The sequence below is a fragment of the Hyaena hyaena genome, unplaced genomic scaffold (genome assembly GCF_003009895.1).
Source record: "Hyaena hyaena isolate Hyena2069 unplaced genomic scaffold, ASM300989v1 scaffold_1839, whole genome shotgun sequence".
Classification (NCBI taxonomy): Eukaryota; Metazoa; Chordata; class Mammalia; order Carnivora; family Hyaenidae; genus Hyaena; species Hyaena hyaena.
Genome location: NW_024082475.1, coordinates 150753 through 178506, shown reverse-complemented (window position 1 = coordinate 178506; position 27754 = coordinate 150753). Strand labels below are relative to the sequence as shown.

The following is a 27754-nucleotide window of genomic DNA, read 5'->3' as shown; positions in this document are numbered from 1 at the left end:
TGGTCCAATGTGTCATTCAAAGCCACTGTTTCCTTGTTGATTTTCTGTTTGGATGATATATCCATTGATGTTAGTGGGGTGTTAAAGTTCCCTACTATTATTGTATTACTACTGGTTATTTCCTTTATGTTTGTTATTAGCTGCTTTATATATTTGGGTGCATCTATGTTCGGTGCATAAATATTTACAAACATATCTTCCCTTCATGATTATATAGCATCCTTCTTTGTCTCTTGTTATAGTCTTTGTTTTAAAGAATTCTGTTTTGTGTGATATAACTATTACTACCCTGGCTTTCCCTTCCCTTCCATTTGCATGATAATTTTTCATCCCTACACTTTCAAACTGCATGTGTCCTTAGGTCTGAAATAAATCTCTTCTAGGCACTGTATTGATGGGTCTTGCATTTTTATCCATTCCATCCCTTGTGTCTTTTGATTGGAGTGTTTAATTCATTTCCATTCAAAGTAATTACTGAAAGATATGGATTTCTTGGCATTTTGCTACTTGTTTTATGGTTCTTTTGTAGCTTCTCTCTGTTCCTTTCTTCTTTGCTCTCTTTTCTCAGTTTGCAGGCTTTTTTTAGTGATATACTTTATTTCCTTTCTTTTTTTTTTTCATTTCTTTTACTTGTTTTTGACTTGTTGTTACCATTATGTTTATATATAACATCTTATGCATATAGCAGTCTATATTAAGTTGATGGTCCCATTCTTTACACCTCCTCTGCCCCCGTACCCCCACAGTTTAGGTGTATGTTGTCATACTTTATATCCTTTTACTTTGTGAGTCCCTTGACAGTTTTTTTTTATAGATATACTTATTTTTGCTGTTTTTATGTTTCATACTTTCTTATTCTTGCTTATGGTCTCTCTTTTCCATTCAAAGAATCTCCTTTAACATTTTTCATAGGACTGGTTTAATGGTGCTGAATTCCTTTAACTATTGTTGGTCTGGGAAACTATTCTGAATGATAGCCTAGCTGGAGTATTCTTAGTTGCAGGTTTTCTCTTTTCAGCACTTTGACTATATCATGCTATTCCCTCTGGTCTATAAATTTTATGCTAAAAAATCAGCTGATAGCCTTATGGGTTCCTTATATGTAAATATTTCCTCTCTCTGTTTTTAAAATTCTCTCTTTATCACTATTGTTTGCCATTTTAATTACTGTTTATCTTGGTTTTGACCTCCTTGGGTTGATTTTGTTGAGGCACCTCCTGGTCCTAGATCTGCCTCCTGGATCTAGATATCTGGTTCCTTCCCTAGATTTAGCAACTGTTCAGCTGTTATTTCTTCAAATAAGTTTTCTGTCCCCTTTTCTGTTTCTTCTCTTTCTGGGATGTCTATAATGCTTGATGGTTATCACTGAGTTCCTTGTATCAGTTTACATTTATTATTATTATTATTATTATTATTATTATTATTATTATTATTTCCTGTGGTGTTCAGCTTGGTTGCTTTCCATTATGCTGTTCTCCAGGTCACTGATCTGTTCTGCTTTCTCTCTTCTTTTATTTTTAATTTCAGTTATGGAGCTTTTCATCTCTGATTGCTTCCTTTTATGTTCTTTATTTCACTGGGGTCTTGCACTCTTTTCTCAAGTCCAGTGAGTGTATTTATGACTGTTACTTTAAACTTGCTATCAGGCACATTACTTATCTCTCTTTCATTTATCTCTTACTGTGATTTTGTCCTGTTCCTTCATTTGGTACATTTTCCTCTGTCTTCTCACTTTGTCTAACTCTCTGTGTCTGTTTCTGTGTGTTAGGAATGACAGCTAAACTACATCTCCTGTTCTTGAAATCAGTGGGCTTATGAAGAAGAGGTAGTATAGTGTTCCCAGTTCACCAGAAACTGGCACTTCACAGGTATCTCCTGTGTGAATGCATGGGCCCTACATTTGTGGCTGAAGGATGTTTCCCTTCAGTCCAGACATCTGCAATGGCTCTTGTTGCCTGTTGTGGGCATGGTTTGGTCCCTGCATTATTAATGAGCCAGTCTGATGCCACTTGGGCTTAAGTTGAGTCAAACCAGGCATTTGCCAGAACTGTGGAAGCACTGATTTGCAGGATGTTTTCCCTGTGTTGTCCCCTGTGAAGCTTTTGTTGGTGGCTTGGGCCTATAGTCAGACCAAGGTCTTCCCTTAGCCCACTGCTGGAGCCACAGTCGGAACAGTATATGTGATTATCTCCCCCTCTCCCTGGGGCAGGAGTCACACTGGAGTGGTGATGGTCCCTTTTGGGGCTGTTTGCACACTGCCAGGCTTGTGGCACCACTTTGGATGGGCTCTGGCCAAAGGCATATTAAGTGAGGCATGTCTGCCAGAGAATGCAGGGGTGGGTGCACGGTGTTGACAAAGTGTGTGCAGGTCTCTTGTGGTATCTAGAGCCATGTTAGAAAACTCCTGCCACAGGACCAGAGGGAGCAAGTCCACAGGAGAATGTGGGGGTGGGGTCATGTTGTGCCAGCAAAATTTGAACATGTCTGCTGTAGGAGGGGACCTATAATGGAAGGCTGGCTGGAGGGGTTGTGTCCATTGGTGAATATGGGGGGGAAGCACTATTAACAAGTTAAGTGGTAAGTGTTGGTGCTGTGCTGGTTCCTGCAGTATCTTGGCTGGAGAACAGGGGAGGGAAATGGCACCTGCTGTCTCCTTTTTCTTGAAGAAGCCTCCTAAAGATCCCTGCCCCTTCAGCATAGGCTCTGAGATTAGTAAATAAATCTCCTTCCCACATACCTTAGGCATTTTCTAAACTGCTGTTTCTATGCTATATCTCTGCAGGGATGTTTGTTCTTCTCTCTCTTTTAAGGGCAAGAACTCAGTTTTCCATCATCCTCTTGACTCTCCCAGAGCTGGCCCGTCTGGTTTTCAAACCCAGTTGTTATGGGCATTTGTCTTTTCCATGTGGGTTCCTTGTGCCTGGGGTACTTGGTGTGAGGGTCTATTTTTGTCGTATTTCAGGCCTGCAATATCCCTCCATCCCACAGACAGTCACGTGGGTCCATTTAGCTCCTGACTGTGTGTCTGTCCTTCCTACCCATGTGACTTCTTCTCTACATTTGTGGAGAATCTGTTCTGCTAATTTCCAGTCATTTTTCTGGGTTATTCACACTGGTGTAGCTGTTCTCTAGTTCTGTCTGTGGGAGAGGGTAAGCTTAGGATCTTATTCTGCCATCTTCTCTGAAAGTCAACAATTTTAGCTTTTATTTCTGAGAGTTAGATAGGACAAGAGATACTATTATTTCCTTTATGTTTTTTTAAATCACATACATTTTTTTCTGATGGCTTTAACTACTTTAAGAGGAAAAAAATGGTACTTAACTATTGACTTAACTTTGATAGAACTCTATGACTGGATACTAATTGAGAGCAACTTTAGATGGACTTAAGACACTTGGAAGGTGCTGCACCGGTCCTGGTGAGATGTGACAAGGCTTGAGTTAAGTAAGACAGTGGCAGAGGGGATGGAGCCTGCAGGTTCTATTGGATTTCCACTCAGGAAAAATGAACAGAAATTGGTTAGCAATTAGATAGGGGACATGTCAAGGATGACTCTGAAGTTTCTAGCTTCTCTGATATTTTACTTATCAGCTCCTAAATTTAGGTCTGAAAGAACTATTATATATGCCCTTCTAAAGAAATGTTGTGATACAAAAGGCAGATATTTATACTACATTTCCAGCAGCTCCTCTATGAAAGCACTTTTGAAGCTGATTTGTATGTACACGTACATTGTGAACCACAGATATCTTATTTTCAAGAAAAACATGTTCTACAAACTCTTTCCCCACCTGTGTCATTAAGCAAAAGCAATTGCTTTATTCACCACTAACCTCTGTCTGAGTTCTTTTGAATGCAGGTTCAAAGGCACATTCCATGAATATATCTTTTTTCCCATATGTGTTGAAACCTGCTGGCAAATATTTCATACCCCTATGAAAAAATGGGCCAAGTACATGAATAGACAATTTACAATAGAAACACAACAAATGAAAAGTATCCATAAGGAAAAAATGTTACCTAAGTAATGAAAATTAAACCTAGTTTCAAAATGGCAAAAATCATTTCTTTTAAAAAATCCCTTAAAAAGATAATGTGCAGTGGTTTCAAGATACTGCTGAGAAGAACATTTCCTTACGTGGCTAGTACACTTTCTGGAAAAATTCACTACATGAGAAAATTAGGCATACAGTTAAAGATTAATTAATGTTTAAAATGGATAACAATATGGTAATGGCTAAGTAAATTATATATCTACTAAAGGCACATTTTCCAAAATGTTTAATGACAGGATAATATTGATGCTACATAAGTGACAAACTTTGTATGTCATAGAATTTCTATTTTTATTTATTTTAAAAAAATGTATGTTTATTTATTTTTGAGAGAGGGAGAGAAAGAGTGCGAGCAGAGGAGGGGCCGAGAGAGAAGAAGACCCAGAATCCAAAGCAGGCTCCAGGTTCTGAGCTGTTAGCACAGGGCTCGATATGGGTCTTGAACTCACCAATGGTAAGATCATGACCTGAGCAGAAGTCAGATGCTTAATTGACTGAGCCACCCAGGTGCCATTAGAATCCTTATTTTTATTTTTCAATTATTTAAAAAAAAATTTAATGTTTATTTTTGAGAAAGAGAGAGAGTGTGAGTGGGGAAAGGGCAGAGAGAGAGGGAGACAAGAACTTGAAGCAAGCTCCAGGCTGTCAGCACAGAGTCTGATGCGGAGCTCGAACCCACCAGCGTGAGATCATGAGTGAACCAAAGTTGCACGCTTAACCAACTGAGCTGCCCAGGTGCCCCTAGAATTTTTATCTTTAAAGAATTCATTTGTGCATTTAAAAAAATGGAGATGGAAAAAAATGATCTGAAATATTAAGTATTTCAATATTCAAATACTCAATATTGAGTATTTTGGGCATTGAGTATTCCTATATAGTGGTATTATTGGCAATTTTTACTGTCATTATGCTGCTTTTTTAAGTTTCTGAAAGGAAGCATGAAGATTTTTAAATCAGACAATTATTAAAAATCTATTTCTAATATAATTTCAGTGATATTGAACATTCCTTTAAATTCACTTGGGTTTTTTTTTTTTCTTTGTCTACATAGCATATACATGAATAGATAACAGGCACAGATACCAGAATCAGCTCAGTAATTTGGGAAAATTACCACATGGCTATAGACGTTTGTTTAAGTACAGTGTTGTCTAGGAATTGCTCATCATTTAGTCACAATTTACTGAAAAGCATAAATTCATAGCATATCAGAGATGGAAAGGGCTGAGAAATGATATAGTGCAAACCTTCATTTTGCAAGTGGGCTTTGTGAAAATTTACTTTCATCTTGAGACCCTGGGAAGCCATTGAAGGCTTTCAAATGCAATAGTGAGATCATTAGATAATTTTGGTGATAATGTGAATAGTTGATTGGTGAGGTAATAGTTGAGGAAGAGGATACCCAGATAGAAGGCTACTTTAATAATGTGGGGAGGAAGTAATAAACCCTGAATTGGGAAAGTAAATGTGGGGCTGGAGAGCAGATGAGTTTTAGAATGTATTTAGGATGTAGAATTGACATGTTAGAGTCAGATTAATTATGATGAAAAAGAGAAGAGTTAAATATAACAGTTTTCTAGGTTAGGTAAGGAGAGCCATTGCCTGTGATAAGCTATCAAATACTTACCCACCATGTCACCACATACTGGGCTTTCAATAAGTATCAACTCATTGACTAATTAGGCTACACTTATGTCTTTTTAAAAGGAACCTGAGTATGGATTGATAGGTGTTTACTTTTAGCTATATAGTTTTGAGAAATATAAGAGGAGACCTATAAGTCCGGCACAGGACACGTGCACTGAGCTTTAAAGATGCGTTAATAAAATTTTCGCCAATATGTTCTGTGCCACTTTTGTCTAGGCCATCATTTTCATAGCAACAACACCAAAAGCAACTCCTAGAGAAATAAGACTATTTTTCAGTTTTCTACTTTATATCAATTAGAAACTAATTTGAATGTTTTAGTGTAAAGGTAGAAGGTATTTCTGGTCCAGTTACCAGTTTTAATTAGTTGTTTTTAAACCAATATATTTTCTTCCTTTCTTTGGGCTCCATATGTTCTTTTCCACTGAGATGTGGATTTATACCCTCACAGAGACACAGTAAATAGGCATATTCATAGAGTGTGTTTTCTTGCAGGCATGTCCTGTTGACAGCAGCATGCATGTTAGAATGATCTTAGGAAAAGAAGATTAAAAAGTAGGAGATATAAGAGTGCATTATTCTGTTTTACTGAGGCAATTAGAGATTCAGTTCACTCTGCCTTAGCACAGTCTCGAAAGTATTAGACCACAGTCGTCTACCTAATGCTTCTGCAACTTCCCTGCAAGGTGGTCAAGTCCTTGTTTGAAAATCCCACAAAAGGCCTTTCTGCTCTGTAAATATATTGTAAAAGCTTCAACTTTTAACAAGTTGAAATTTGTCTCCTCATAGCTTAATATTTATTGATCCTAGTATAATGAAGCCAGGTTCCCATTATGAATACCATTTCTTTAACTACTAAGGCCCTTCTTAGAGTTTTCTTCTTCATTCCCTTCACTTGCTCTTAATCTGCTTTAATATCGATATTATCCTGATTGCTCTGTTCTGAGCACGCACTAGTTTTGTCCATATCCCTATTTTCTAAATAAATGTATACTTTTTAAATTATGAAAATAAAAGCCTTATTAATACAAATTTCTGAGTTTGATAAATGACTATCTAAAACACATTTTTAAGAAAGTCCTTCTTATTGATCTCTGTGGCTCCAATGGGTTTCTGTTTAATTCAGTTTCCAATCAGCCACTGGAGTTGTCTATCTAAACTGCATTTCCTACTGTATGGGTTAAGGTCCCTAGGTAAGCAACGTCAAATAGAATTACAAGTGCAAGAGAGCTCTTAGAGGTCTTTCCTGTCAAGTTGAAGTGGAGGGTGCTGGAGAAGGCAGTGAGAGCTTCAAACTGAGAAGCAGGACTGACACTTGTGGAAGGAAGGGGGAACACAATGTGGGAACTGAATAGGAGAAGTCTTAGGCTTTATGCAGCAAAAAAGCAAACAAAATAAACAGAATACATACAGTGTAGTAAAAATGCAATCTCAGGTTTCTGCTTCCATAAAGCAAAATGACAAAATATTCTGGAATAATATCTACAGTGTTCTAGGGTAAAAAAAAAAAAAAAAACAGATCTAAGAATTAGTCAGAAATATATGTGTTACTCAGGATCCATTCGGGAAAACAAAAATTCACTATAGATACATCCAACAGAGGGAATTTTATGTAAGAGTTGTTGCTGAGTATTGGAATGGCTAGGATAACTGACGAAGCAAAGACAGTTAGGGGAACAAAGATATGAAATGGGTGATACTGAGAGAGTGGAAGCTGCAGTGAACAAGCCTGTCCCTTCCTGCTGCCTGTTGGAAATGCTATTGCCCTTGCACCAAAGGAGCGCTGCTGAAGGAGGGCTACCTGGACCAAGGCCAAATACAAGGAAAAGAGGCTCCCTGTGCCCAGTCTCCTTGAATCTAGAATCAACCTGTCCCCGCTATTGCCCATCTATAGCTACTGATGGCCGTTGCCAACAGGTGCCATTGTTGGAGCCTGAGGAAGAAACTTGCCCTTTCTGCTGTCTTATCTCCTACTAGTGTCTTCTGTTAGTAGAACTCATCAGGAAGACAGCCAGCAAGAAGGCTGAGACATGTAGCTTGCAGACTTCTAGCCTTTCTTAATGTACTGAAAAAGCACAGAAGGATGGGAAGAGGGGCTGAGGGCAAATAGGCAAACGATTGGCACAGTAGTATGCCAGCATACTGGAAGTTTTAGTCTAAAATAGAAGTGACAATTTAAACTACAGGAAAATTTCTACTTTTGTTGTATTATCAGGTTTTTTCCTATAATTTTTATTGTTTTTAAATAATGAGATTGTTTTCAGCTTTAGCCTATGAATTTATGTATCTATTAAAAGAACTAGTATCTTTTAAAAGAACTTTGCCTGTGGTGTACAAAAGATGCAAATCACAAACACACACAAATTTATTTACTCTTAATACCCTTATTACCCTCATCCACAATTGCTTTGCTTTCTCTAAACTGTCCTTCCACATAAGGAGAAACATAAATCACGATTTCCAGAGGAGGTCCTGGTCACATGGGCTGGGTTGGAGGACGGAATGGAATTAAATACGGGCTACAAAGCTTGTAGATCTTGGAAGATCTATCAAAGGAGTAGCAGGTTCCTCTTATCCCGAGCAACATCCCACTGATCTCACCTCTGACTGCAGCCATGGTTGTAGCAGACAGTTCCTTGAGCCTTCGATCCACCACATGCTGACAGTAACTTGCTCAAATAAACACCTAGAGCCTCCATGTCCTTCACTTTCTGCATAGGTGTCTCTCCTCACTTTTTCAGAAGCTCATAGGAGCAACCAGCCTGTGAAACCAAGAGGTGTCAAGGAGTTAATGCCCTCAAGGGTATTTCCTGATCAATAGGAAACAGGGCTGATATACAGATAATTCTGGTATATCCTCTGTAAGCTATTGTGAGGTATTTTCTGTGCTCCTCTGAAAGTTGTGTTTGGAACTGAGCCCCATTTGTCCTTCATGGGGGATGGAACAAACGTTGCACTCTTCTGTTTTTTCTTCTTCTATTTTTTTTTCTCCCTCATGTCTCTCTACTCTCTGAGATGACCTCATAAATAAACTACCTGCACAAAGCTCATTGTTTTAAAATATTTATTAATGTTTTTATTTCTGACAGAGAGAGAGAGAGACAGAGACAGAGATCGCATAAGCAGGGGAAGGTCAGAGAGAGAGGGAGATACAGAATCTGAAACAGGCACCAGGCTCTGAGCTGGCTGTCAGCACAGAGCCTGACGCGGGGCTCGAACCCACAAACTGTGGGATCATGACCTGAGCTGAAGTCAGATGCTTAACCGACTGAGCCACCCAGGCGCCCCTAGAGCTCATTGTTTTAGATATGGCTTTCTGGGGAAACCCAAAGATATGTTACAGGGCAATTAGATATCCAGGTAAACACCATTTTGAAGTATCTGGGCAAAAAGATAAAATGCCTAATTAGACATTAAATATAAAGCAAAAGGCACTGGTTGATTTGGAATAGTGTAGAGAAAAGGGGACCCAACAGAACCTTCCTAGGTTGCCCGCCACCTTGCCTATCACAAGCAAGAGAACTGCTAACAGGCTTCAGAAAACTATTTTCTTTTTTCTGCCTCCTTCCTACTCTTTCGCCTACAAAAGTCTTGAGTGAGTATTCTGTAACTAAAAGCAATAATACAAGCCTACTCCATCTATCTATAAACATGTAATATATATGTACCCACTATCTGTATATGTTATATATAGTTTACACATATGTGTATACATATTCTTTATTGTAGGCTACTTTTAAATTTAATATTTCACCTAGTGGTAAAACATTCAATACACTATTTTGATTTTTTAGCCTCACCTCTTTTTTTCTCCATGATGGTTGTGTTCTATGAATTTATTTGATTTTTAAATTACCAGTGAGTTTTTTTTTAATGTTTTATTTATTTCTAGGAGAGAGAGAGACAGCGTGAGCAGGGGAGGGTCAGAGAGAGAGGGAGTCACAGACTCTGAAACAGGCTCCAGGCTCCGAGCTGGCAGTCAGCACAGAGCCCGAGCGGGGCTCGAACCCACGAACCGCGAGATCATGACCTAAGCGAAAGTCGGACGCTTAACCGACTAAACCACCCAGGTGCCCCAGTGAGTTTTTTTTTTTAATGTCCATTAATTTTTGAGAGAGAGAGAGAGAGAATGGGGAAGGGGCAGAGGAAGAGAAACACAGAATCTGAAGCAGGCTCCATGCTCTGAGCTGGCAGCCTAGAGTCCAACACAGGGCTCGAAATCATGACCTGAGCCAAAGTCAGACACTCACCCAACTGAGCAACCAAGGCCCCACCAGTAAGTTTTTTTTTTTTTTAATTTTTAATGTTTCATTTATTTCTAGGAGACAGAAAGAGACAGCGTGAGCAGGGGAGGGTCAGAGAGAGAGGGAGTCACAAGGCTCTGAGCTGGCAGTCAGCACAGAGCCCGACGCAGGGCTCGAACCCACGAACCGCGAGATCATGACCCAAGCGAAAGTCGGACGCTTAACCGACTAAGCCACCCAGGCGCCCCTGTTTTGTTTTGTTTTGTTTTTTAACTGCTTTGTTTTCTTCCCTGAGCTCTAATTTTTAGAAAATGTCTGAGATATCCAAAGTACTCTTTTTAACAATTTCTATGAGCTATAATTTCTTAGACTTTGAAAACCTCGAGGTTTGTTTCTTTACTTTTGTGTGCAAAATGCAGGTTATTAGTGCAATCTAAGGGTCATAAAACATTTTTTAAGCCATATTGCTTTTTTTTTTTTTTTTTAATAGCATTTGTTACAGAGGAGAAACTGAGAGCAACTTGGTTTTAATCGTGTGGCTAAATATATACTTGGCTCTTACACCACCACCATTCTCTCTCAATCCTGGGTTGAGTTTATTTTTTTTAATTAGTTAAAAATTAGATCATTCATTACATAAATAAATATTGTATATTTACTATCTATCAGACAGGATTTAGGGTGGTGGGGTATATAGCAGAGAATTAAAAAATCAAGCTTTCCTAAAGCTTAACTTCTAATAGAGTGAAAAAAAGTGACATAAAATATGTAAATATGTGTAATATAATATAATACAAATGTTAAGGATACACTTATTAAATTTAAATATATTATCAGGATATTTCTAAATCTTGTCTCATTGATCTACCGTTAATGCCACTTTTCATTTTAAATCTAAAGTCTTTTATAAAGTCTGCAAACCCTAAACTTTTAGTTCTCTCTTTAGTTTTAAATTTCTGTTCATTTTTTCTTCATTTTACAAAGAATTTTTAAGAATGTCCTTTGAGTTATTTATTTTATTTTTGCAGTATCAATTAGTGACTCCCAGATTCCAATAGTGATTTAATTTGTTAATATTCATTCTCATGTCATCTTAAAGTCATCTTTTTAAATAAATTTCATTTATCCATTCAAAAGATACTTGAATTTATTTTATGCCAGTTGCTAGAGAATGCTAAGATGAGAATACTCAGAGTAATATGCTCTTATAGTAACAATAGGAAGCAAAAAAAAAAAAGAACAAAGCAATTTTCCTTTTCTGTAATGGTCTAAATCTAATTGTGGGAAGAATTTATACTTCTGTACTGAATATTTCTTTTTCATGGGTTATTTGTTGACATTCAGGATGGAAGGAGTAGAGTCAGTTCATAAGAGACTGAGATCCCAACAGACAACTCTACTGCTCATTGACAGTGGAGGGCCCTGGAGTTCGGAAAGGGATGAGTTGGTGGCTTTGGTTGAATTATATTTATATATTCATTTATTCATTTCTTTTAGTTGTGTATTTGTTCATCCAACCAATGTTTGCAGTGGAGTCCAATTTGAAGAACACGAGAAAGACTTGTTAAACTCAAGTTGCTTGTAGAACTTTGAAGCACGTGGAACGTGGGAACTGGAGGAAACCTAGGCAGAACATTTTGCTTCTGTTTTTACCTTTAAAACAGATATTTTCTTAAGGAAGTTTGTGATGCTGGCACATCCTGAATTTGTGGCTCAGTCTACATGAGGAAATGGTCTAAATGAAGAAGAAGTGAAGCGAGGAAACTGGAGAAATCTCTGAATAGATATCAGTTCTGAGTCCTGACCTATTGGAAAAGAAGTTTGAAAACATTTCTTCCAGAATCAGAATACTGATTTCTCTTTTCATAGTGGAATTATATTGAATATAATTTCTTTGTCAAATAGTTTCATAATTATATTAAGGTTCTATTGCTTATTGGCTCTCCAGATCTTTACTTGAGAAATTTCCCATAGCCTATTAGTTTGGAACTCCAAAATATTTTCCATCAGTTTATTATGAAAAATAACAAATAAAATTGAAAGACTTTGTAGTAAACAGTAAACTTTGCTATATATTTGAAATTAACATTTTACTTGTTTTATCACATACATAGTCATTTGTCATCCCTTCATTCATTAACCCATCTTACTTTTTAAAAATTGCAGAATTTCTTTCTCCCTAAATACATTAGCATTCATAACATAAAGATCTAATGTCTTTGCAGTTTTAATGTAAAACTTACATACAATAAAATACACAAATTTAAGTGTTCATTTGGTGGGTTTTAACAAATGCTGTATAACTCAAGTCTTTGTCAAGATATGGAGCATTACCATCACAAAGTTCTTTCATGAGCTTTTCAGCCAGTTTATCCCCTGGGCCTGTAGATTTTTTAGTTTTTTTGTTTTTGTTTTTTCAGAGTTTTTGTTGTTATTGTTGTTGTGGAAAAGTCTTTTGATGGTTGATTTAATTTATTAATTAAACACAGGCTATTTCATATTTTCAGTTTTATTTAATCAGTTTTGTTAAACTGTCCCTTTCCCTCCCCTGGATTTATCTATTTCATATATGTTGTCAATCATTTTTTTGGCATAGAGCTGATCATTGCTTTATAATCCTTTTTCATGTCTGTACTATCAGTAGTGATGATAATTTTTCATTCCTCTTATTTGTAATTTTGTGTTCTTTATGTTCTTGATCAGTCTAGAGAGAACCTTTTTATTTTGTTGAATTTCTCAAAAAACAACTTTTGGCTTTATTAACTTCTCTGTTTTTTATTTTAGTATTTCATTAATATCTGCTGTTATCTTGATTATTTCCTTCATTTTACTTACTTTGTCTTTATTTTCCCCTTCTTTATCTAGCTTCTTTTTTAAAATATTTCTTTTTGGGAGAGAGACAGAGTACGAGTGGGGACGGGGCAGAGATAGAGGGAGACAGAATCTGAAGCAGGCTCCAGGCTCTGAGCTTTGAGCTGTCAGCACAGAGCCCAACTTGGGGCTTGAACTCAGGAGCTGCGAGATCATGACCTAAGCTGAAGTCAGACGATTAACCTACTGAGCCACCCAGGCACCCCAACTTTTTCTGGCTTCTTAGGTAGAACTCTTATGCCACTGACTTTAGACCTCTTTCTTTTCAAATATAAGTATGTAAAACTATAACTTTTCCTCAATTGTTGCTTTAACTGTATCCCATGCATTTTGATATGTTGAATTTTCATCATAGTACAGTTTGGCATATTGCCTAATTTCTCCTGTTATTTTTTTTTTTTGATTCGTATATTGTTTAGAAATTTGTTGTTTAAATTCCAAATATTTGATTTTTCCCTAAATATTTTATTTTTATGGCTCTCTAATTTAATTTTATTGTGACCAGAGAGCATCCTTTGTAGGATTTTAGTTATGTTAAATATATTTTATGGCCTGATTTGTGATGCATTATATGGTCTATCATGTTGAAAGTTTAATTATTGCTTGAAAAAAGTGTTTATTCTCTTATTGTTGGATTTGATGTTCTATACCTATTCACTAGACAAAGATCTTGAACATAGTGTTTAGATCATCTCTATCATTACTCAATTTTTGTCTGATTGTTCTATCAATTACTAAGACATCATTTTTAAAAATTTCCCACATTGTTTTTGGAATTATCTATTTCTCCCTTTAAATGTGTTCATTTCTGCTTCATGTACTTTAAAGTCCTTTTAGTAGGATTGCATATACTAATGATTGTTATTTCTTCCACATAATTTGATTTTATTATTATGAAATTTCTTTATTTTTGGTAGTACTTTGTGTCTTCAAATTATTCTAATGTTAGTTTAACTACCTTAGTCTTATAATGCTTACTGTTTATATGGTATTTTTTTCTATTCATTTACTTACAATCTATCTGTATCTTTTAAGTTTATTTATTTATTTTGAGAGAGAGTGTGTATGCAAACAGGGGTGTGGCAAAGAGAAAGGGAGAGAGAGAATCCCAAGCAGGCTCCACACTGCCAGTGCAGAGTCTGACATGGGCCTCAAACTCAGGAACTGTGAGATTATACCTTGAGCCGAGATCAAAAATCAGATGTCTAACCAACTGAGGGTGCCCCCTCAACCTATTTTTTATTCATTTTGATAATCTCTTTTTTTGAGAGAGAGAGAGAGAGAGCGAGAGCGACCATGCAAGTGGGGGAGGGACAGTGGGAGGGAAAACATCCCAAGCAAGCTCCACACTTAGCATGGAGCCTGACATAGGGGCTTGATTTCACAACTGTAAGATCATGACTGGAGCCAAAGTCAGTGTCGGATGCTTAACTGACTGAGCCACCCAGGCTCCCCAATCTCTGACTGTTAATAGGAGAGTTTCATCATTTGTATTTAATATAATTTTTGATAGGGTTAGATTTAGTTTTCCTATTTTATAATGTGTTTTCCATGTATCTCTTCTGTGTTTTGTTTCTCTGTTTCTACATTTCTGTCTTCTTTTGGGTTTTTGAAGATTTTCAGAATTCTATGTTAATGGACCGATTGTTGTTTTTTTTTTTTAATATACCTCTTTGCATTTTTTTTTAGTAGTTGCTCTAAGGATTAAAATATACATCTTTAAGTTTTCACAGTGAACTTAAAGTTAACATTGTGCCATTTCACATAAAATGCAGAATCTTGCACCTGTGTAAATCCATAGAATTCCCCTCACTTTATTCTGTCATGGATGTATGTTTCACTTCTATACTCATTATAAACCCCATGAGACAGTATTATAATTTTTACTTTAAATACTCATATGAAACTTAAAGAAATTTAAAGGAAAAGAGAATATTCAAATGACTAATTATACTCCTTATATGTAGCATTTTCAGTACTCTTCATTCTTCCTGAGAAGATGAGTTTCCAGTAGGTATAATTTTTCTTCAACCTCAGAATTTCCTATGACAATTCTTCTAATTTATGTCCAATTTATCCTCTAAATTCTCTTATCTTCTTTCTATCTGAAGATGTATTTTCCCTAACTTCTAGAAGAATAATATTGATGGACATAGAATTCTTGATTGACAGCTTTTACTTGATATTTTGCTTTCATCAACTTAATGATATTTTTTTCTATTGTCTTCTGGGTTTTGTAGTTTCTGAAAAGTAGGTAATATAATGATTTATTTTCCCTCGTTATGTAATGTCTTCAATTTCTTTGACTTCTTTGAAGCTTTTCTTCGGTTTTGTGCAGTTTTATCTTGACATATCTAGGTGTGGTTCTCTTCATAGTTTTTCCTGTTTGGGGATTGCTAAGTTTCTTACAAAACTTTGAAAAACAGCCATTATTTCTTGAAAATATGTTCTGTTTTATTTTTTATTTTTTCTTCTGAGACTCCAATTACACAAATATATAGATCTTTTGATATTTCATAAGCCAGTAAAACTGTTAATTTAATTATTTTTAAATATTTTTTTCTTTTCCATTGATTGGGTAATTATGATTGACCTCCCTTCAAGTTTACTGAATATTTTTCCTGTCTTCTCCATTTTCCTGTTAAACTCATAAATTTTATAGATCAAATATTTATAAATCAGATATTTCAACTCTAGAATTGACCTTTTTTGAGTGATTATTTTGCTGGATATAGAATTCTTGATTTACAGTCTTTTTCTTTCAGCATTTTGAGTATATTATTCCCACAGCCTCCTGCCCTTCTTGTTTTCTATTAAGTCAGTTGTACCTCTTATTAAAGACCTTTTGGGGCACCTAGGTGGCTCAGTCTGTTGGGTGTCTGACTTTGGCTCAGGTCATGATCTCACAGTCTGTGGGTTTGAGCCCTGTGTTGGGCTCTGTGCTGACAACTCAGAGCCTGGAGCCTGATTTCGATCCTGTGTCTCCCTCTCTCTCTGCCTCTCCCCCATTCATTCTCTGTTTCTGTTTCTCAAAATAAAATAAAGACATAAAAAAATAGAAGTAACTTTAAAAAAAGACATTTTGAACATGATGATTTATTTGTTTTCCCTCTCCTTCATTGCTTTCTAGATTGTCTCTTTGTCTTATGAGAGTTTGATGATGGTGTGGATGTGCCTAGGTGTGCTTTCTTTAAGTTTATCCTATTAGGAGTGTTTTGAGATTCTTGGATGTGTAGTTTAATGTTCATCCAATTTGGGAATTTTCAGCTATTCTTCAAATATCCTTTCTGCCCCTTTCTCTCTCCTTTTCAGGGATTTCCATTATGCATATGTTGATATAGTTGATGGTATACCACTGGTCTCTGAATCTCAGACCACTAAAAAAATTTTTTTTTCTTTTCCTCAGACTGGATAACTTCAACTGAACTGTCTTTAGGTTTGGTTACTTTTCTTCTGTCAGCTCTTATGTTTTCCTCTCTAGTGAATGTTTCATTTTAATTATCATATTTTAATCTCCAGTATTTTTACTTGGTTTCATTTTATAAGTTTAATCTTTTATTCATATTTTCTATTTGGTGTGGTATTAGGTGTTTTAAATGTAATTTTATTTAAAAATCTTATTTATTTTTGAGACAGAGAAAGACAGAGCACGAGCAGGGGAGAGGCAGAGAGAGAGGGAGACACAAAGTCTGAATCAGGCTCTAGGCTCTGAGCTGTCAGCATGAGCCTAATACGGGACTCAAACCCACGAACTGCGAGATTATGACCTGAGCCGAAATCGACGCTTAACCGACTGAGTCACACAGGCACCCCAGTGTAATTTTACTTTATTACTTTAACATATTTATGCTATCTGATTTTAAATTCTTGTCTCGTAAGTACAGTATCTGGGTTCCTCAGGAACAGTTTCTATTGTCTGTTTTCTTTCTTATGTATTGGACATATTTTTCTGCTTCTTCGTGTGTCTTACAATTTTTTTGTTGAAACTTGGACATTTTAAATACTGTAGCATTGTAACTCTGGGAATAGATCTCTGCTTCCTCCCCACAGACCTTGTATTGTTATTGTTGCTGTTTACCTGTCGGTTACTTTTCTGGAAAAATTCTGTAATATCTGTATTCATTGGTATTTTGCAACCATTTAAGTCTCATCTCTCCTTAGCTATCTTAGTGGTAAGATAATGATTGGACAGAGATTTCCTTAAATTCCTTGAATCAGTAAGTCTCTCACTCTCGGCTGAAAGATATAATGTGTGGGTTGGAGTGTGCTTTCTGTGCTTCAGTAGTTTACAGTTGTGTCTTAGTCTTCACTTCTTACTTGTATAGAGCCTCACAGTCAGCTATGGATGGAGATTAAAGCCTTTTCGGGGGACACCTGGGTGGCTCAGTCGGTTGGGTGTCTGACTTCAGCTCAGGTCATGATCTCACGGCTCATGGGTTCAAGCCCCGCATCGGGCTCTGTGCTGACTGCCAGCTCAGAGCCTGGAGCCTGCTTCAGATTCTGTATCTCACTCTCTCTCTGACCCTCCCCTGCTCATGCTGTCTCTCTCTATCTCTCAGAAATAAATAAAACATTAAAAAATTTTTTAATAAAAAAATAGTCTTTTCAAGTCTTTTGAGGCATATGCACAACACTGCGCATGTAGGTAGTCTTCCAGATTACCAGAAACTTGTTAGGTCTTTTCAAAACCCCCTAGCAAGATCTCATTCCACTTATTTTCCTTAATTTTTTTTGGCAACTTAATTACCACAACTGGCACTGATGCCCTAGACAGCTATGATCTTAAGCAATTGCTTCTTTTTTTTTTTTTTTTTGGCAAATGCCCTGTAGATACTGCTTTCCTTGTCCAGTGAGCTCTGAGTCAGTTGAAATAATGTCAGACCGTCAGAATGGAATTTCTCCAAGGAATTCCAAGATGGGTCAAATAATGACAATTCTTTGGGGATAGATTTTTAGGGGAGTTCCAAGTCCATTCTACCCATTGCTGTGGCTGCTAGACTTCTGATTCACTGTTACTGTCATTCTAAAGTGGCTGCTGTTCAGGGCTACTATAGACATGGAAGGAATGGGATGAGAGTAGGGCAACTTAAAATGCCACAAAGCTTAATATTCTCATTCAGCTAATTTAACTATTTTTCTTGAACAAACTCTTGAGCAACCAATCCTTTGGTTAATTTTAGTAGCCCTTAAAATTATGACTTGACAGCTATTGAGAACCAGTGTTCTCATTGCTTTTGTGGAAGAGTGGATTTTTGGAGGCCTTTACTTTGCCAATGCTGCTTTCTAATAAAGTAAATAATGTATTGAAATCATAAATATTTACATGTACTATAGTACTGATTTTTTAAGTACATCACAAGTTACTTGAAATTAGAAATTTAGAACAAATATGAAAAATAAATATAAATAAAATTTTTAATATTCTCTATTTTACCTCAGTAGATTATCTTCCTGGTATATGAGCCATTTTTGGAGACTTTTGTAAAATTTTACTTCTGGTGTGATTGAGAGTGCAAAATGATTTATCAGAACTTTTAAGTTCTATTGATAGTGAATACTGATACTAAGTGTAATTATCAGTATTTTTTAAAGGCTTTTAATTTAAATTTTATAAAGAATATATGTTTAAGACTTCAAACATCGGAAGGTGTACAGGAATTCTATCTTTTTTTTAAAGCAGGGGCTTTAGAGAACACAATGCTCCATGGATTATTGGCTCTCACAGAGTAGGTCAGAAATCAGCAAACTACAGTGTGTTGGCCAAATCCAGCCTGTTGGGGGCCAAGTCTAGCCAAACCCATTTGCTTAAGCTGCTTTAATACTACAAAAACAGAGTTGAGTGGTTGTAACAGAGACTGTATGTCCCCAAAAGCCTAAAATGTTTAATATCCCTTCACATAAAAAGTTTTCTTATTTTTGAAGTAGTTTTCACTGGATGTTAGTAGTTCTTGGGATATATCCAAATAATTAACCATATTTGTGAATAAGTAGAGATATCTGGATTCTACCTTAAGCTTTATGACATCAGTGAGTTACTTGTTCTCTGATTTTTCAGTTGAGCTTGGTAGATGGGAAACACCACTGGGAGGCTGTTAAGAGGGAGAAAAGTGAGGTCAAAGTGTTTATTTCCCTTGTTCCTTCACTCCAAGCTCCTCTCATTCAGATGGGTCTCTTCCTGCATCCTTCTGTATATCACTGGTTTCATAATCATCCCTTCTCTTCACACCTTTAGGTTGTAGAGGGAGTATTTGAGCACTTAGTGTTTTGGGGGGTATTTAATAATCCTTTGTAGTTTCCTTAATCCCTACGAACACTTTTGTAAATAATTCCTTTTTTAACTTTCATAAATTATATTCATTTTAGTTTGCCTTGTCTTTCAAGCTGGAAATCTAACACTGTAAATCTTTCTACTCTTCTTTTTTAAGATCAAACTTCAGCCCATCATTTCTCCATATTGAATTCCTGTCTTCAAAAATATCTCTTCCTCTTAGTTTTGTGCTATTTTAAATTTAAAAAAAATACCTTCTAATTTCTTTAATCAAGTTGTTAATAAAATTATAAACCATTTGGGGCTAAGAATGGTATCTGTGGACTGTTACTAGAACACTCCTTCCTGACTGATTCAATCCATTGATAACATTCTTTGGTGTTATTCAACTAGTTGCTAACCTATTTTAAAAGCCCCTGGTCCTCACGCCTGCATTTTGGCCATTCTTTGATGTTCATGCCCTCTGATTCCTCCAAAGTCTCATATTCATAGAAAGTACACGATTTCAGTGATTATACATATCTGTTCTTACTTCAGCCTCTGATCTTCAGTTTCTGACAGGTAGCAGACAGAAATTCAGACATACTTGACAAACGGCAGTCTAATAAAGTATTTCAGTTTTTTAAAACTAGGCTTCCCTTTGAAGGATCCTACAGGAAGCCTTTGCTCTATGACACTATTGATGTTCTTGTGACACTTGCTTCTTTACACTTGATCACACCTGTTGACACTGAGGTTCATCAGCGTTTGAACAGACATTTCTTGGATTTCCCCATTTGGCCAGTCTACATCACCCTAAGCTAGAGAATTAAGATCGGTCTAAAGCACCTGATGAAACAGATCCAGTTGATATGATAGCATGCTACATAGTTTTTAAATTATATATTACATGTATATCTCCTGTTTGGGAAGTTATCTATATTTTTATTGGTGACAAAGACAGGTTTTTCAAAATTTCTCCATGTATAATATGCTCATAATTTCTTTTATAGAGTTGCCCATCAGAAATCTGTCATTAAATCTTCTCTAGAGAGCACAACACAAGTGATCAGAACTAAATTGCTATTACTATTGTGTATACAGAGATACAGAGATTGTATATTTTTTATATAACTGTGGTTTCTGAATACAATGTTTTCATGAGTCAAACTCAGCTTTAAGACTAATATCGCCTTACAAGAAGGACTCTGACAATACGAAGTAGAGAAAAAAAATATGTAAATTTTATGGGAGAAGGGCCAGAAAACACATGCAGGCTAATTTCACTGCTTTATATTTTCCTTTCCCTTCCTTTCCGTCTTCTCTTTTCTCTCTTGTTTTTTGTTTTGTTTTGTTTTGTTTTGTTTTTTTGACATGAACATAATCAGAAGATTTTACTGTCTTCGTAATGTAACAAAACATGAGGCATGGAACCGGATCGCTTGGCCCTTTCTCTTCTCATCTCCTCCCAGTTCAAAATGTTTTCATCTCTTAATAGCCAGCATTCTCTTAGATCTGCAATTGGACTGAACACATTCAAGCCTTAGCACAATCTTTTATAGTTTTAGCCTTTTTCCTGAAATTCAGCTTAGTTTGCCCACCATAGCCACTCTACTTCCTGTCATAGCACTGCTTTCCCTGGACATAAAGAAAATCTTTGCCTTTCTTGTACTGTATCACTTTGTAGGGTTGGTGCTTGCCATACTTCTTGCAGAAAATCCAGTGGGTTTTAGGAACATTCACCGTGGTCGTGAGGTTGCTATTGGCACGGAAAGACTACTTGTATTTTCCTAAAGAATTGAGGGACTTTGCTAATAACAAAAGAAAGCAATAGGGGACCACAAATGAAAGAGAATCATTAGTTCTAGCTAGTGATTCCTCTACCCTTACTTTCTGGTGCCAAAATGTGATTATATAAAAAATGATAACATAGTGGATTGTGAAACATCTTTTAACATGTTTTCCTCTTAGACCATAAATAGTAATAATAAATGTTTAATAAGCACTTAGCTCTAAGTGACCAAAAGTTTGGAAACATAAACAAATGGGCATAATAAGTAGATATTGATATTACAAAATATGATTTGTTCAGTGGGCTTTCTGATATAGTCAGCATATTATGCTGGTCATCACCCTCAGATAAGCTCTGTAGAACTAACATTTTGTACGGTTAAAAGGCAGGTACTTTGGAAATCTTTTGAACACTTCTGCAAGGTACTTCCAATCCTTTGGATGTTTGGCAAGTCAGCCGGTTTGGACTGGCTACAACTCTGGCTATGACTGCTTCCTTCATCTTATTGGAAATGGATGAGAGTCCACAAAAGAGTTTGTGCAACATACTGACTATATCTTTGGATTTTTAAACCACCTTTCTGACTGCGCTGTGAGAGATGGCAGCTCTTTCAAAGTAATGTGCATTAAACAGCTCTGCTGCTTATTGTCAGGATCAGCCCTTCATCAACTTAGCAGTATCAGCTCAACAAAATCAGCTTTCATCAATCTGTAAAAAACAATATAAAATTATGGTATTTATGTTTCCATATTTTATGGATACCCTGTATGTATTGAGTAATCTTATTTTTTTCATGTAATCCTCATAATAAATCTATGAGTTGGCTTCTGTTATTATTTGCATTTCACAGAGGTGGAAGTGGAAGAAGAGGGAGATTAAGTAACTTTTCCAAAATCACAGAGCTGGTAAATAAAAAATTATAGGTCTTAGGTTTAGGGAATGAGAACAAATTAAAGGGAGAAAAGTTGGTGAAGAAATACTATGTTAGCTAGTAGAACACAGATATTTTGCTGTATGTTTATATAATCTGATTGACTGTTAATATAACCTCCTCTCTGGCTTGCACATCAGATATCATACTTTTAAGGGACACCAAAATGGCTTCCAGAGAGCTTTTCTGATAACCATATCTCCCCATGGAACAGCTAGGTGGCCTTTGACAAATTTTTAGCATCTCTGTGCCTAAAAAATGGAAATGATTATTTTAGCTATCTACCTACCAGGTGAGTTGCTATTTGGGAATTCGAATATAAATTGTTTTTTGACTTCCTTGGAAGAAAGTCATACTATAAAAAACAAATTTGGGCTATTATAATGACAAGTGTGTGAGTGTACATTAATTTCCCCCTTATGTTGTTATTGCCAGCAGATGGAGGTCGAAATTGAATTGCTGCTGACTGTTGTCCCTTGTTATGGCCTGTGGAGATATGACAATTGAGGAAGAACTTAGAGGAATGCCAAGTAGCAGAGCATGAAGCAGTGGGTGTGACCCACTGCCTTGGACATTTTATGGCTGATAGCACTTGGCAAGGGAAAAAACTGCAGCCTCTATAGTAGTCTTGCAAATAGATCTCAACATTAACCATGCCCTCACCCTTACCCCTATTTGATTTGCCCTGTAATATACGCATTTGCCAAAATCCACTCTTCTAATTGTCAGCTAACTCACCAATCCCCTCACATAATACCTAAATAACCACATGAATCATGCTTGAAGAAATTTCTTTGTTGCTGCAAATTTGGGCACAGAAAGTTGAGACAATGCATATAAAACTTCTAGTCCATTTTACTTTTATTCCTTTTGGGCTTGTCCTGGTTCTTCTTTTTTTAAGATCTTTTTGTTTGCTTGTCTAGAGATTATAACCTAGGGAGTCCTTGGATGATCTTCCAGTGGTGCCTGATTCAGGGGGATTAGAAGCGCAATATCTATGCATGCTATCACGTTCATTTTTGGGTTTTGTTTTGTTTTGTTTTTCCATTAGAAAGAGACTGTAGTTTTCACAAGATTCTCGAAGGGGCTTAGGACTTCAAAAAGCTTATGAATTCCTGCTTTGGATCTTTGGTTTATGGGGCAGTGCAACTTTGTATGTTTGCTTTAACGGTTGAGACACAGCATTTATGTGAATGAGAACAAGGGAGTGGTGGAGAAAAACAGCTTGGAGGGCATTATTACCTTTCCCAATCTTCATTTCTTGTCATGAATTATTAATCATGAGGTAACACTTCATCTGATGCTTTGAAAACTCTCCCCCTGGTAAGAACAGCCTAATTGAATTGGAGGAAGTGGAGCAGGAAGAACTAAACGTGGACGTTGATGGTTTCACCAAAAGCAATTATACACCCTGCAGCCTTCTCCACCTGTTTGAAAACCCAAGGCCCACTAATTCTCATGCCACAAGGGAACTGATGGGAAAGTAGGGGAAAAATTAAAATTGTGGAGTTTCAAACATATCTTCCTTGAGAGTACTTCATTTTGGCAAAGGGGTGTACAGGGGGAGAAGGGAGGGTAAGTCGTGCGGGCAGGGGTCTGATATACGGGAGGAGAGAGCGTGAGCCCGTTCAGTCTCTCTGGAGGACATTCTGGGGAGGTAACAAAAACTTTAATACAGGCATACTTCTACCCAGCAATTCCAATTGCAGCAATGTATCTATCTCAAACTCTAAAATATACATGCATAATAGATCATGAAAGAGTCATTAGAAATCATGATTAAATACATTTTGATATGAAACTGTTTTTGGTATTTTATATCAAAAAGGCAATAAACCAATACAGTATAGTATAAGACACATTGAAGAGAAATGTAATACTTTGGAATTGAGGAATATGTACCTTAAAGGCACATTTTTATGTAATAGAAACATGGACAAAGTCTGATAGGATATGCATTAAATGATAAAAATGGTTCCCAATGAGTGCTGTAATTGCAGTTAATTTATTTTTGCTTGTATTTATTTTCATTTTGTTTTCTGCAATAACACGTACTTTTTTGTCATTAAATGTACTAATACAAATTTAGACAATATTGTCTTTTGAAAATACAGACTCCAAGTTGAAAATAGACGATTATATCAGCAAACGACCAACTCTTGCCAACTCCCAAAAGTTGGGTCCCACCTATCAGAAATTGAAGCAGGGTGGGTGCCTGGGTGGCTCAGTCGGTTAAGCATCTGACTCTTGGTTTCAACTCAGGTTATGATCTCATGGTACATGGGTTTGAGCCTCGTGTAGGGCTCTGTGCTGACAGTACAGAGCCTGCTTGGGATTCTCTCTCTCTCCCTCTCTCTCTCTTTCTCTCTATCTCTCTCTGCCCCTTCCCATCTCATGCTGTCTCTGTCTCTCTCAAAATAAATAAATACACTTTAAAAAGAAAAAAAAAAAGAAACTGAAGCAAACCGAGATGATGGAGAATGCCCTTTCTCCTTCCAAATGACCAGGAGAGGTCAGCCTGGGCTTTTTCCCTGGGTCTGAACCACTCCTTCCTATCCACAACCAGGTCAAACCAAGGGAGTTCCCACTATGTTAAATAACAAATAGAAACAATTTTGAAGACATTTGAAAATAAAAGGAAAGAAAATAATCTCAGACCCTACCAGAATTTCCCATTTCATGCTGCTTACATGCTGACTTCCCTTTACCCCGTGATTACTCTGATCGTAGCATCTTCCAAACTATGCTAAAATTACCCTGTTTGATTTCCTTACACAATGCACACTCTCTCCGTGTTGGTTTCCCCTGTATCTCCAGTGCCAAGCACAACACTCCATCAGTAAATGCTGAGTGAACACATGATTAAATAAGTGCATGCATGAAGAGTAGCAAGGAACCACCAACTTGACTACGTTGGATTCCCCAAAAGCAAGTGCAGTGAAATCCAAGTCTGGGAAACATATTTTTCCAAAGATAGCCAGAGTAGAACAGGCATCTCCAAGGGATAAGAAATGATGACTCAAAACAGCACATGTGGGGATTTGGAAGGGCTAACAAGGAGAGAAGGGGTGCCGCAAAAAAACAGGCTGAAATGAACAGGCACAGATGGGTTGTTGCAGTTATATTCTACGATTGTAAATGACATTGCTGTGGGCATGGGGGAACAAAGGTTGTTGAGTTTACAGAGAAGTGGATTCTTGAATGGGTGAAAATTAAATCTGCGGGATGATTTGACGTGGAGACAGCACACAGGACAATTTTAGCCACATAAACAAGAATGGCCGCGTGCAATGATTTCTATTCAACCCCCCTGGCTTCCTGGCCTAAGCTGATTATTATTAAGCATTTATGCGGCATTTCATATGTACAAGTGCTTTACAATCATTTATTATTTATTCCTCACAACGTGAGAAAGCCACAAATCAAGGGCAGGGATAAAGTTAATACAATTTTATCCAACAAGAGGGGTGTGCCTAGCAGCAGGCTCAGCTACAACCAGGGAGTGTGACCTCACAGGAGAGAAGCAACATGACAATTCCTTTTTCTCTTTTTGTGTTGCAATTTACACTTTTAATCAGTATTAAGTCAGGTGACCCCGCACACCTGGAAGAACTCCTGGGCGCCTGGAAACCTGGTGTGCCGACTCCAGGGAAAGCCTGCCGCCGAATCTGTCATTCCTATCACAAGTTCCTCCCTCCCTCCCCTCCCTGCTGGCTCCATTTTATTTCTTATATTTCATGGGTTGTTGTTTTTTTCTCTTTTTTTTCCATCATGCCCCATATCTCCTTTTGTTTGTTCCTATTTCTTTTTCTCTCATCCAGGTCTTCTTCCCCCTCCCTCTCATCTCTCTCTGATTCTCCTTTCTCTTCCCTGCTTCTGTCCCCGCTTCTCTGTCTCGCTTCTCTCTCTTCCTACAGACACACAGAGACGCACAGACACTACACACAGAGAAAGAAGCAGAATCTAATTGTAGGAGGTGCAGAAGGTCATTTCCTCTCGAAGACAGTCCTCCTTCACTGCCTTCTTGTGAGACCTGACACATGGAAAATTTTAACTCGATTTGTACGGGGAGAATAATGCCGGTGTTAATCCAAGTTGCTTGGAAGGTCATTTAAAAACCATTCCAGGTTGTTTTACTCCCACTGCTAGTGTTCTTCAGGCACTTCTCATAAATGCTAATGAATAATTCACCTTGGTAGTATAGACAAACACAGGCTGGTGGTGTTATTTGGAAATCATTCAAATTGACTAATTAGTCATTTCCTTTAGATTTTATTTAACAAAGGAAAAAGGATTTCGAGATATTTGGTAAATCATGCATTACATTACTAGCTTATATTAATAACTCATTTTAATTTGGGGAAGGGTTTATCACATTTAGTGAAAAAGCCTGAATGGTTGCAAATTTTAAAAAATTATATATAAATTTATTACATTCTAGGCAGAATCTTATTAGGCAGTGAACAAAAATGTCTTAGCTAGAGGTCTCACTGGTCTAATTTTGAGGAGGAGATAAGAATCATTTGTTATTAATGTACATATTGAAACAAAGGATAGTAGATGAACACTCTCCCTAACATCCCTTTTAACACTATTTTTCATCCATGACCACCTCCTGTTGTAGGATACAGTGTTCTACATGCCAGTGATAGAGCAGGGAACTGGCAGAAAAAGCCCTTGCTTTTATGGAATTTAGATTCTAGTGGGGGATATTTTATAGATACAGAGAAAGATAATTGTTAGATGATTAGATAGATTGATAGATAGATAAAAGTGGATGGATGTCATATAATGACAATTGCTAGGTAGAGAATAGAAAGTGATTGGGTAGGTTCTGGGGTATATTGGATACTATTTTTGGAGCAGTCAGGAAAAGCCTTTAGGGAAGGTGACAATAGAGCAGAGACTAAATATTGAAAAGGAATCACTGTGTTAAGACCCAAGCCTTTCAAGGAGGTAGATAAACAAGGTGTAAAGACCTGAGGTGAGAACAAGCTTGGTGTGTTGAAATCTCATGTGTTTGTAGACTAGTGAAAAAAGAAAGAGTGGTAAGAGAAAAGCTCTAAGTCTGGTCAGGGACCAAACTGCATTGTTCCTCTTTTGCTTATTAAACATTTCCTAGTTAATAAAGAGAAGTTTCATCCCAGTGACTAAATCATTGCAAGTCTCCATTATGGCAGGAGCAGGATGAGTTTGTTCAGTTGTGACAAATGTATCTCCCCTCTGCACACATTTCCTTTTAAACCTGTAACCATTTGCTCTCTAGGCCAGTAGATGTAAGTCTTCAGTGTACCAGTGAAGAGAAACCTCAGAGACCAGAGAAGGAACTTTCTCGGTTTTTCAATTCAGTGAAAGGCAGAACATAATTGAAATAATGTGTAATAAAGCACATTCTTGGATTTTATCCTTAAGATTACATTAAGATTCTCTTAGTTGGATAGATGGATGGAAGATTTCTGCATTCTACTTACCCCCTTTCCAACCCGGACCAAATCCAAGAAAGAGAACATAAATGCCTAACTTGACCAGCCACCATCTTTGAAGCCACAAGCCCTCTGCTGAAGCTCTTCTCCATGCTTTACTCCTTCACTAAGAAGCGAGGGCCTGTCCAGTTCAAACTGGGTCCCATCTCTACTCATCCAGTGTTCACCAGCCACGGGCCCAAGTTGTAACTTAGACTTAGTGGGAAATGTGACTCGAAAGACGTTTTGGAGTTAGACAGGAATGGATCTTGAAAACAACATTGGATGATGTCGGCAACCTAAATAAAGGGGTAAACTAAGGCAAGTTCAAAATTGTCAAAATTATGAGCTTATTCCAGAATAGCAGAGGAATTGCAGTTCAGGGCATGCAAACTGTATCAAGCTACAGACAAGACTGCTAAGGGCATTTATGAGACTATAAAGAGGAATCTAAAGAAGGGAGAGTTTTGTTATAGTCTGTTAAGAAACAAACAAACAAACAAA

The 27754-nt window shown here is 37.0% G+C and overlaps 1 pseudogene; it reads right to left on the bottom strand.

Annotated features, from left to right (window-relative positions):
• Positions 1 to 20459: 20459 nt before the first annotated feature.
• On the bottom strand, positions 20460 to 27427 carry LOC120226828 (annotated as a pseudogene).
• Positions 27428 to 27754: the final 327 nt, after the last annotated feature.